The sequence below is a fragment of the Hesperophylax consimilis genome, chromosome 30, assembly GCF_061612785.1.
Source record: "Hesperophylax consimilis isolate HC1 chromosome 30, BYU_Hcon_1.0, whole genome shotgun sequence".
NCBI classification, from domain to species: Eukaryota; Metazoa; Arthropoda; class Insecta; order Trichoptera; family Limnephilidae; genus Hesperophylax; species Hesperophylax consimilis.
The window spans coordinates 15,366,622-15,379,951 of NC_142865.1; the positions used below are offsets into that span (position 1 = coordinate 15,366,622).

Below are 13,330 nucleotides of genomic sequence, written 5' to 3' on the forward strand. Positions count from 1 at the left end.
CATTTTTCATGTTTGATATTAAAATTTTATTATTTAGTAATAGTAATATTTATTTTAAATGCATACACCTGAAATATAATTTTGTCCAGTTTCTAAAACGGTATTTTTTTATGGAAAATTAAAACATAAGATATACAGGCTGGGGCAAAAGTAATCACCTTATTGGAAAACGCTGTAACTTTTGCAAATGACGCCAAATGTCACTTCGATTTTGACATTTGTAAAGTTAACAAACGCAGAATACAAATCGACAAGACATGTGGGGCAAAAGTAATCACCCTATTGGAAAATGCTATAACTTTTGCAAATGGCCCAAATGGCGAATGTCCGTACAATGTAGATGATTGCTGTAATATTTAGATTATTTGTTGGTATTTTGGTCACAAATCCAAAATTAAGTTTTTTACGAATAAAGACCGCGCAGTTATTTTGATGCGAGAAAGGTCTTAAGGCGATGCACTGCGTCGTGTAATATTTTAAATTGAGCCGCTATCAATAACAACCCTTACGTAAGATGGCGATAAGGTTTAAATTCCCGCTTAACACCATCCGCCTGTTTTGATTTATGCACGAAAAAAAAATGGCCAAAAAGTGCCTTTTATTTTATTTTGTTGATGTTCATGCATAAATATTCAAATTTTTTTGATCATTATACAGGGTGTCCGGAAACTCGTAGTACAAGCGGGAAACTGGTGAATCTACATCACATTTGGAGTCGATTTTGTAGTATATATTTTTTTTATTTGAGCTTTCGTTATCGAGTAAATCGAGTTTGAAGTTGATATTTTTTTTTTTTTTTAATCAAATTCTTATAAATTATTACTGAAGATCAAAGTACCCAACTAATTAAAACTATTTGAAAGTAAAACAAATGAAGAAACTCGGATTTGAAGCATTATTTTGAAATCACCCTTCATTTAACCCGGTGTAATCATAAAATATTTCTGCTCTGCAGGGTTAAAACATCTGTTATTCAACCCTAAACACCAGAAAAAACTTTAACCCTAAAATAGCCGAAAAATATATATTTTTTGTTTTTTTTTTTTTTTTGAAAATGCTCAAATCAAAAAACTTTATGTTTTTTTGGGTTCCCCATGTGGTGTAGATTCTCCAGTTTCTCGCTTGTACTACGAGTTTCCGGACACCGTGTATAAATAACTTAATTTGCCACATAATACAATAAAATCATAACCGAAAATGGGTTCGTAAGTAGGAGATATTGAACTTTAAAGCAGTTTTCATAGGCCTTTACATTATTTTTTTCTGGGCTTATAAAAAGACTTATAAATTAAACGATCATTCAGACTGCGCAGAAAATTTTCATCAAGTACTGCACTGTAAACCGTTACCTTACTTTTTACGTCTGGTTATTTTAATGTGCGCTCTTCGGCGGTCAATGTACGACTGATTCCCTAACCCTACTGGTGCCAAAAATATGGTCACGTGGTTTGACTTGCCCGATGAAATGATACATAGATTTTAGGTTACGGCAAGTCTACTCTTTTGTGATGTCTATAATAAGAAGCTTTTTCACTAAACGTCACGTATTTCGTAGAGTGGATAAGAACGTAATATCAAATTACAAAAGAACCAGAATATCAACGTTGAATCTAATGGCATAATAAAATATATATTATACCCACTAAGTATAAGACGTATTTTTATTATAAATGTCAAAAAGATCCCCGTATGCATATATTTTTTACATTAGATGGAATAAAATGTTTCTCTAAATATAAGTAGCCATACTGAGAAAACTACATATGATAGATATATAATATGTTTTTCAATATATAAACCCATTATCTGGTAAGACGTTTCAGTTTTAAAAAATATCATTTTGCCAAAAACAACAAAGTTATAACGAAAATAGTGTCAGCTGGTGTACTGGCGATTTGCATTAACCCACAGCATCATGGGTTAGTATAAAAATTAATTGGATTTAATTAAATATTACTGAAACATTTAAACGCGGTTAGTTAAGTACTTACTTATCTACGGTAAATAATAAATAAAATATTTCGTCGGTCAGTACCTACCGCAATATATAAAAGGCTGCGCGCGCAAATCCGCTCATTCGATAGTAGCGCGCCTAACTTCAAGTCAGTACGGCTTTGTTTTTTGTGGGGGTATAACGTCTGTTTCTTTCATTTTACCCAAAACAACTCTTATTTACGCGCAAAGTGTGATTAAATACTGATTATTTCAACAAATCTACAGTTTAGCAATAAACAAACAGTGATTGGTTGTGCCAAGTGAATTTTATTATATTTTACCACGAAAAGGTAGATAAAATTGATAATTTTATAACAGGGAGATCGTTAAAATGTTGTATTTTTGTCGTAGAAACGTCTCGAATGATTGATAATAAATGAAAAAAATTTACTTTGGATTGTTTTGATGAATTTAATAGCGTATTAGATTAAACTATACAGTAAAAATATGAATATCATAATGAATCGCAATTCATTGGAGATATTGGATGAATTATAACAATTTCTCGTGTACAGGTTTTCTTTGCACAATTTTGAATAATGGTCAATTACCTACATATAAATTGATTTATTAATTTTTGCACTGATAAGAGATTTTAATGTAACTATGTGATATTATCATCTTAAATCTGACACGTTTTAATGTTATTGTTCGAAGACAAACACTAGTTGCATCACCCAATAAGAAATTGGAGGGAAAATTTTAGATATTTAAAATTAGGTTAGAATATTCAATACTTGAATTCCTATTGACTACCATCTTTAAAAATATTAAGAAAATGATGTAGGTGAATTGAATCCACAACGCCTGGGTGGAAACCAGACGCATTTGTCTGCTTAGCTACCAACCGGTCAATAAAAAATAAATACATTATTTTTTTAATTAATAAAATAAATTATGTGAGTGTCGCACAAGAGTCCCAATTGTTATCAACCGTCTGGAGCCTGTGAGACTATGGCATCCTTAATTTGGGTATGTATGTGGGAAAGATGAAAGTGGTGAAGTACCTGGCTATTCAGATGTAGTCACCTAACACGACTTAAGTCATTACAAGCAACGTTTAGATTCTGAATCGTAGTCTTTCACCAAATCTATGAATAAATTCCGTTGCCGAGGGATAAGGATGTCGACTAGCAATCCGGAGGTCACGGGTTCAAATCATTTTTGCGCCAGCAAATTTTATTTGTTTATTTTATGTTATTTTACAACTTATTCGTTTAAAATAATGTGTATTATATTTCGGGCACGTTACAGAGTTTGAAGATTCTCTCAGTATCGCCCTGGTGTAATACCACCACAATTTAGAAATGAAACGTTGTTTGGTGATCAGGTCTGAATGCCCTTATACTTCCCCACCTTCCTCTTTCCCATCTCCTTCTCCTCACCACTACCTTCAGCTACCCAATATACCCTAATTGGGGATGCCATAGTCTCACTGGCTCCAGACGGTTAGGAGCAGTTGTGACTCCTGTGTGGTATGCACATAAAAAAATAAAAATAACGCAAATTAATCAAATTTTATTTTCTTCTGCCCCCCCGGGATTTGAGCCCGCGACCTCCAGAGAGTGGCAAAAAATCATAACTTCTCGACAACGGACACAGTCGAATGTAAATCAATATCTACTATACTATAATATCTACGTAAATCAATATTTTCAAACATCACAAATCAGTAAATTCATGTCGATGTCATGCGATTATTTTCTGGTTATAATAGTCCAAATGGAGTGTTGATACCAACCCTTATATACGTCAAGGAAGCATGAAACTGGCAAAGGAAGGTTTGAAGTAGACCGAATCCCGTAGAAATGATGTCTTCTCATTCTGACACTCATAAGCCCCGCATTCCCAATTTATACCGATTTATAACAAGTTTCTCTTTAACTCTATTAGTTTTAAGTTCCAATGTAAATATACGTTATACTTAAATTAAATATCCCTGTCGAAGACTTAAAATACAAGTTCTTATTAAATACTCTAAAAATACATGCATTAGAAGATAGACGTAAAATAAACGATTTAACGTTCTTATTCAAAATACTTAACTCTAAATTCGACTGTTGTGAACTCCTGCAACTTATAAACATACATACACCCACAGTAACAACACGACAAAATACAATATTCTACAGCAGCACACATAAGCGTAACTACATTGCCCACTCTCCGATACAACGACTTCACACCATGGGAAATCATTACTTGGGTGATGTTGACATATTCAATACCAACTTGGCAAGTTTTGTGGATCATTTAAAACATTTATTTCAACAATACTCTTAAACACATAATGTAAACCTACAAATAGCTGTAATTTTCTGTTTTTGTTTCTTGTGTTTGTATGACTTGTTGCATAGCTTTTATCAAATGTAATTTTATTCTTATTTCTTATGTTTCAAAGTATCTGTCAAATTAAAATTATACTACCAACCATGTAAAAGCTTTCTGGGCGTTAAATAAATAAATAAATAAATAAATACTTGAAGATAATATCTATAAAATTATTAAAAACACGTTTTTTAAACGTCACGTTATTTAAAATGTTATAGGCATGAAAAAATTCACAGTGTATCTTTAAATGCAACTGAAGCATTTGTCAAGAGATTTTTGCTCTATTTCAAATGAGTCATATTTTATTAAAAAAATCAAACAATATTTTAACGCTTACTACGGGGTCTTAACATATGGGAAGATAATTGTATCATATTTTATTTGTAGGCTACTTGAAGCGCAATTAAATACATTTACTGTTTCATAATATTCATTCAACAACAACATTTTTCTTGTCATGCTATGTTGTGCTAGAACAACTGTTCTGCCGTGTGGTATCTTGAACAAGTCGTGGTGACGACTGCAGCTGAACGCTGAATGGAAGGTTCATGTCACACAAATGAATCTCTAAATAGTATAAAATAAAGTCGCTATCCGCATCTGTCTGTTTGTGCGCTTAGTTCTTCTAAACTACGCAACGATTTTTGATAGTCTATTCACTATCATTTAGAGAATTTCTTCCTGAAGATTTACATATGTATAATACATGTAAATTATATTTATATAAAGTAGAAAAAGGTCGATGTTCTGTAATCAAGTCGTATAAAAAATATTTTCGTGTGCTTACATTGCTAACGCTGGCTAAACCTCATGAGATACATCAAAATAATGTACTACGGAATTGTATATCTTAAAAAGGCCTACAAAAAAGTGAACCATGGTTACATGTCTATCTCCTAAGGATAACCCCTAGCAACGCCGGGTCCACGTCAGCATGAAGATTATAATGGGTTTGATGCATAGACATATGAATATTAGTAGACCTGCCCTAAGTGATTAAAAGCGTATTATCCCCACTCCCCATACCGGTTCCATTGGAGCCGGCTGGGCTCGCGTATGGCCTCAAGTGAAATTTGAAAACGTGACGTCATCATTCTTGTGCGAACTATGGTCGAGGCATCATCGGTTCATTTTACGAAATAACACGGCAAAATGTTGACTTGTGATATGAAAACTTGTAAAAATAGATGTGAAAAAGAGAATAAACCCAATTGTCGTATTACATTCCATAAGTAAGCATTATTTTACTTTATTTTAAGCTTATTCACACCGTATTATATGGATCAGTTTTAGAAACATATACTATCACATCACAATGTAGCGATTCTCAAGTGTGCTCATCGTTGTTTACTGGGGTAAGTAAATTATGAAACATTTGTAAAAGTGTCTTAACTAAATACTCTGAAACTAACTACGACTCTGCAAACAGAAGAAATTTACTTTGCCGAATTTGGACTTCGCAAATTAGTTCATAACGTGGCGAGTAATTTGCGCTCCCATGTAAAAATGTCTATTCATTCAAAAGCAGATTTTACTTTTAAGAACTAAATGGTGATATTATAATGCGAGATGCCTATTTACTGTCAGATTGATTTATTGACGAATCACAGTCAGCTTAACCCCCTTCGTTCTTCAACAGTTGATTTTACCCCTCGCCATTATCTTCTCGTCTATTAATTCCTATGTCTGTGGTTTGATGGGTTTTAAAATATAGAGCGAATGGGTGGAGAAAAGAGTCTGAAGATGTTTGCAGTTAGTTTTTTATATGCTAAATTGTACATCTAATTAATATTTTATCTTATTTGATTTTGAAAATTCGTTGTGGTATTTCATTATAATGATATATTGAAACAAATGGACTTCTTCAATTTATCTTTAAACAGATATAAAATGTTGTTAAGACGATGCCATACATAGTAATGCAAAATCATGTGTTTTTGGTTTGAAAATTTGGTCGCCTAGAAATGTTTCAGATGCTTTAATTAAATACTGCGAGTAGAATACATCTTCGCCTTTGAAATAATCGAGTATTTTTTAGATAAGTCTTTTTATAAGCCCGGAAAAAAATAATGTATAGTCCTATGAAAACAGCTTTAAAGTTCAAAATCTCCTACTTACGAACCCATTTTCGGTTATGATTTTATTGTATAATGTGGCAAATTAAGTTATTTATAAAATTATCGGAAAAAATTAAATATTTATGCCTGAACATCCACAAAATAAAATAAAAGGCACTTTTTGGCCATGTTTTTTTCTTGCATAAATCAAAACAGGCGGATGGTGTTAAGCGGGAATTTAAACCTTATCGCCATCTACGTAAGGGTTGTTATTGATACGGCTCAATTTAAAATATTACATGACATAGTGCATCGCCTTAATGTTCACATGTAAAATCCCCGAAAAAGGGCGTTAGTAAATAAATAAATATATAAATTTAAAACTTGTTTTCCCTTATTTTATTTTTTGTCTGTTACCAGTTTCAGCTTATTGTGGCCAAAAAATAATAAATAATACGAGTGTAATTTTTTTTAATTTCTTTCAATATATCAGTACATATAATCCCTCAATTATCTATCTTCTTCCACGTAAAAAAATGTTAATGATTGTTTGTTCAAAATCTTAAATCTCCGATAGTTCTTCACCCATTGCTTTGAATTTTTGACACAACTTTGCATTCCAGTACGCGTTTGTTTTTATATACCTATATTATATAGATGTCACCTGTGACAGGTAAAAACGTGCTTTTTTTAAACATCGCCATCTGTTGGACATGAAAACAACACTCGCTTTTGTTTCTCTATCTGCACAGACAGACAGAGCCACATCAACGCGTGGCGGTCTACAGCTAGTTTTAAATATAAAAAACGTTTCATAAAATATGTATTTTAAGTACCTACTTTCAAATCTTATGATTTCAGAGGAGACTTTCGGTTCAAACAATTTGTTTTTTAAGTTTTCGCTTTACTTATACGCCCTTTTAGCCTTTTTTTCCCCCACTCTATTTCTATTTTCTTCATCCCTTTCTGCTATAAGTTATAACATAAAATCGAGCTCCAATTTCAATTGTTCTATAATATGCTGAATTTCTTTCTTGAATTGTTTCAAGGAGACACTTTAGGGGCATTTTCCTTTGCCTTCCACTTGTATGGCAGCCGTTAGCCTCCAGTTGCGTTTTGCTCTTAATTGCCACGCCATAACCTGCTTTATGTTTAACGTTTAGTTTTCTGAAAGATGCTCTACTCAAAGGCTCCGTTATAAGCGTTCAAAAAGAAGAAGAAGATTGCTGAAGATGGATATAATATATTGTAAATACGAATGATAGAGGGAGCACGCTTAAAGGCGGAAGCGACTGTTGTGAAAATATTTAATTGAACATTACTTGTTTAAAATTAGAGCAAAGATCTCTTGACATCTGAGTTAAGTAGCGTTTAAAGAAACACTGTAGTTTTTTCATTAACATAAAATGAAAACAGAAGCAGGTTTTTTTTAATGATTTTCGTAGCAAACTTTCCCATTTTTTTCTATCGAGGGAATTTCAATTGCGTAGTTTGAAACTGATAAATTTGAATACAGATCATCCAACTATGTTATTAAATGCAAATCTTAGAAGCTGAATTTAAGCAACTTTCCGGCATCCGATCGAGCTGAAACTCGGCGGATAGACTCGTTGTCAATGACAATACGATATAGGTATGAAAAAATCCACAGTGTATCTTTAAATGCAACTTTATCATTTGTCGACAGATGTTTGCTGTATTTCACCATTTTCGCTTATTAATTAATTATTATCGTTGTTTAATATTAGCGCGCTCTCTCTAACGTTCGTATTTATATATCTCCCTTTTAAAACATTTTTGAACACTTACTACGTAGCCTTAAGTGATTTTTCAATAAATGAAGCTGACTGTATACAGGCAACTCGCATCGCCCTAATATTTGACCTTTGACTGCTTTGATAACTGCGTTAATAATAAACCATAACTGCAAATAAAAGTTTGTTACAATATTTCAAATGTTTTATAATTTACCCACCTCGTTCATTTTTATGTTGCTACGCGACCCAGATAAACTCGTTGTTGATGATAATGCATTCTATCAAATTTTGGTGGTAATCACAAACACACAAGCGGACATATAATCATTTCTTTTAAATCGGACATTACAGCAGTTAATATACGAAATAAATGTTGATCCTAACCTGAGTTGTCGTCTCCAGTTCTTGGGTAGGAAAGTTCAATGACAATGGACGCCCTATTTTTACTAAAATCGGCTAAGAGTCACCTAAAGCCACTTTTTTTATTTCTGTAAATTGGACTGAGTGCAGGGTGATACTAAAAGTATTTAGCACTCAGTTTCCATGAAGTATGCAGTAGCAATGCAGTTGACCCTAGCTGGCTGGCATGCCTCTCACCTTTATTGGTATCCAGTACCTTGGTAAAGGTCACTCGAGCAAAAACTAACTTTTACTCGGATATAAATACGTAGATATTTATGTGTCCACTTCGTGGTAGGTGCACGTTGTCTGCAGCAACTATAAAGTTTATATAATGCCGTTAAATAATTTATTTATTAATAATAGTTAATGGTACTCGTGAAATGTGCGCATAAAGGCAGTGTTGTAGAATAACTGTTAATAAAATCAACGCGGAAAAAAAATCATTTTTTGGGCCGGCTAGTAGTCTTTTGGTTTCATAGAGGTTTACATTTTAATTCTTGTGGATTTGAATATAAAGCGTGGTGTTTTCTCTTTCTAACACCGTTTAGAACATATTTCTCACTATAACAGTAAGGGACGGCCGGCATAGTCCAGTGGTAACGCATTGGACTGCCATTCCGAAGGTCGCGGGTTCGAACCCGGCGTGCGCAAATAAATTTTATTTGATTAATTTGTGTTATTTCACAATTAATTAATTAAAATAATATATAGTATATTTGTGGCACGTTCCAGAGTGGAAGATACTACCAGTATCGCCCTGGTGTAAGACCACCATTCAGAATTGAAACGTTGCTCCAAATGGCTTTAGCCGTGTTTAGTGACTAGATCTGAATAGCCAGGTACTTCCCCACCTTCCTCTTTCTCTTCCCCACTTACCTTCAGCCTCACAACATCCCCCAATTGGGGATGCCATAGTCTCACTGGCTCCAGACGGGAGCAGTTGGGACTCTTGTGAGGTATTCACTATAAAAAAAAAGGGAGAGACAATGATTTCTCTAAGACCATGTGACTTGTTCCGAAAAGCAAGCAAATCATTCTGATTGGTTGATTTTATGCCTTGCTTTACTAGCGCCCTAATGGCGAGAGTTGCCAGTCAATAAAAGTTAATACTGCAATTATTTTACTGGAATGAGTAGTTTACTGGTTACTAGTAATATTATCACAGTAAAACGGGTCTCCACTTGCCGCCTCTGTCTTATAGAATGTATATATCATATGACCTTGCCTTAGTTTCCCCAACAGATCACAACACCAATAAATATAATTATTTATATCGGAACCTGGCATCCATTATCGATACAGCATGATTTCGACGTAATTCCGACAGCAAAAGATATATCCACTTTTTGCCGTAACCAGTAGCTCTGTGAATACAGTTTAATTAAATCAGTTTCGTGCTAGCAATCACGTAACTCTGATCATTTTTTCCGTAGCGTTACCTTAACATTTTTTTAAATCACGTTGATGTAATTTAGTTAGCCTTATGTGCAGTTAAACGAAAAAACTAATCAATTGTTATTATGGTACTAGATGGCAGCACTTCTGTTTGTAGCTGTACGTGGAGCGAATGCGTGCGGCAGACGTTAGCGTAATAACATTATAAATAGATAGATTACGCCGATATCCGTAGAACTTAATTTAAATACAATATTACATTATAGGTGCAAACGGTTTGGCAATAAAATTATTAGTGTGGAAATATGATACAATGAAAATCACGTGCGGATTTATGCAAAAAAAAACATCACCAAAATGCACGTTTTATATTTTTTTGTGAAGTTCAGTCACGAATATGAAAATGTTTCTCGATCATAATGTAGGGAACTTAATTTTTCACATTATACAATAAAAGCATATTCGAAAAGGGGTTCGTAAGTAGGAGATTTAATGCTTCGAATATTTGTGTTTGTATATTTGATACATAAAATAATCTCTGGAACTATACTTAATACACTTATATTGAAAGAGGTTAACTTATTATTATTATCAAGTGTACTCTTGGGAGATCCCATGAACTTTTTTTACTCCGAAAACGAGGATTTCTGCTTATCAGAACGTGCCAATCAACAGAGCGACACGACTGCTTAACGATTCTGTATTGACCTTCGACATTTTCAACGTCACTTACAGACAGTTCAGTAACTATCTTTTGACGTATGTCACAAAATAATAAAACTTCCCCCATGACCTTTTATACTTACCTTTACCTCAAATTTGTGATCTTCTCAGCAATATATTGGTAGAAAGCCATTTTATGTAGAACATATAATAATATTAATAGTAAATAAACTGATATAATATGAATTAAGTGGTATTAAGTAAGTTTTCATTTTTTAATGTTATTGTGTTGATTTTACAACATTGTGTTGATTTTACAACATTTTGTTGATATTACAACATTGTGTTGATTTTACAACATTGCGTTGATTTTAAAACATTTTGTTGATTTTACAACATTTTGTTGATTTTACAACATTTTGTTGATTTTACAACATTTTGTTGATTTTACAACATTGTGTTAATTTTACAACATTGCGTTGATTTTACAACATTGTGTTGATTTTGGACTTAATCCTTTCTGTTAGAACGTCGCCGGTATACCAGTATTCCTGTGAATGCGATAATCTGGATAATGATCTATGATCGAAATCGACACAGAAATGGTTTAATTATAATTTATTTCTAGTTATCTAAATTGTTGCAATGTTCTGTTAACCCTTTGTCTGTCAGGGAACGATGTCGTAAATGCAAACAACGATATTTCGTTGATTTATATATATATATATATTTAATCTGCGACTATTTTTGTTCAATGTATAGAAAAGTGGTACACAGTAAATAGACACATTTTATATTTAAAAAACATGTATCAGTTATATAAAAATAGGAAACAGCTATTTCACTAACCGAAAATGGAAAATAATGCACTTTAAGGCGATGCCATACGTAGTAATGCAAAATCATGTGTTTTTGAAGAATTTTCGGAGATATAAGATTTTGAAAACACGAACATTTACATTTTTTTTATTTATATTTATAGATAGATTTTTATTAATATTTCAAGGGACTAATTAATGCTTATAATAATTTGTTATTACGGTAGGGCAGTTGAACCGATAACAGAAGAAGAAAACAGAAGATTTCCAAAACGCGATGTTTGTCGGTTTTGTGCACTGGATAAGAAAAAATCCTCAGCATCAATGAAGTGTTGCCGTTGCCAGTCCTTTACATGCAAGAACCATTCTTCAGTTGATGTGGTTTGTAACAATTGTAAGGATGAGAATATCGATTCTGACTAAATGGGTCGATAAAATATTTTGTTTTGAAATATTAAAATGTTGTTAGAGTGTTGCTCCGTTTTTTTTAAAGAAAGTCAAATAATTTTTTTTTAAGTACTGCCTATTATCATTTTTCATATCCTAAAAGAAATTCCCTAACATTTGCATAAAGAACACCACTTACATGGTGAAAATTCAATGACGTAAAATTTGCGACATGCGCCCGCTCAAGGGAAATTTCTCAACGCGCCCGCTGGAAGGTTAAGAAAGGGACGGTTAGATGGTTGAATGAATTAAGAAAGTACTGTAAGAATAATATATGACGCGAATGTGAATTGTAGAAGAAATCGGGACTCCCGAGGAAGACATTGCACAACACAACATGAATAACAGAAGAGTGTGTATGAATGTGAATGAGGCGAGAAGTGTGTGCCATGACCGAGTTATTTGGCGATACGTCCTAAGGAGAAACGGCGGAATGGTTAGTTAGTTAGTAATAATTGTTTAATTTACTTTCATTATGTATACCGAACCTTGACACTTTAAAACACAGTTAACTGACGTGCATATCACAACTGTTGGTACACAACGGGTTTGAGTATTATATTCAGCGTAACAGATTTAACTCGATCAGTCCTACGTCAACTTCGCAACGTCTAGTCGTGCAATAAATCTCAAACAAATCGAAAACAATCCAAAATTAATACATTCATTTATTATATCTATTATTGCATTCATTTGTAAAGTACGTACTGTGCAAAATACTAAAAACTCGATCTAATCATTATTAGTATTCAATTTTATTGGTGACAAGTTTTCAGGTTGTGTATTCTAGTGTGCCTTTTAAATGAATACATTTTAAAAGTGGAAATTCTATAATTGTATCAGAATAAGTCTTCCTCGAGCGTTCTCGACTTCTTAAACTATTTACTTCTATTTTTTTCTCTTTCTTTGTTCATCACGTACGCCTTCTCATTTTACTACAAATAATTATTTGATTCGTTTCTATTACTATTCACGTCATATTATATCACAAAATCAACGTTTTCACTGTTAAAAAAACTATATTGTATCGACTCCATACCTGTGCCAAAATAAGATTTGTGTCTTTCTCGGGTGTCCCCGATGTTTTCTGTAATTCATACTATTCTCTAAACACTCCTGGCACTAATAAGAACAAACTTATATATAAATGGATAACTTATTGATGCTGAGACGCCATTGAAATATTTAATAAGTGATGAAGATAATATCAACAATTAAAATATTAAACAGACGAAAACAGAAAATAAAAAAGGTTACGGTCGCAACTGGGACACGAACCCAGATCCCTTCTAGTGTCATCGGGTCAAAGACTCTATCAACTGAGCTATTGCCACCTTATTAAATCTTTTCAATTGCATACTAACAGTACTAAATTATTTCTCGTTTAAAGGCGAAGCTTAATGCTAAATCACTATTTTGATTAATTTTTATAACGAATTGGTGTACATAATGGATACCAAAAAAT

At 33.0% G+C, this 13,330-nt stretch overlaps 1 protein-coding gene across 2 annotated transcripts in view; it reads left to right on the forward strand.

Annotated features, from left to right (window-relative positions):
- The first annotated feature begins 2,216 nt into the window (after nt 1-2,216).
- The window catches only part of Pu (GTP cyclohydrolase punch), a 52,076-nt gene continuing 40,962 nt past the window's right edge, over nt 2,217-13,330 (forward strand). The window contains exon 1 of one of the 2 annotated variants that reach the window (XM_089649634.1): nt 2,217-2,285. The gene's annotated coding sequence lies outside the window, so the exon portion shown is untranslated. Of the gene's footprint in view, nt 2,286-12,467; nt 12,566-13,330 lie in introns of those variants that run through there. The other variant, XM_089649636.1, reaches the window with a different exon arrangement.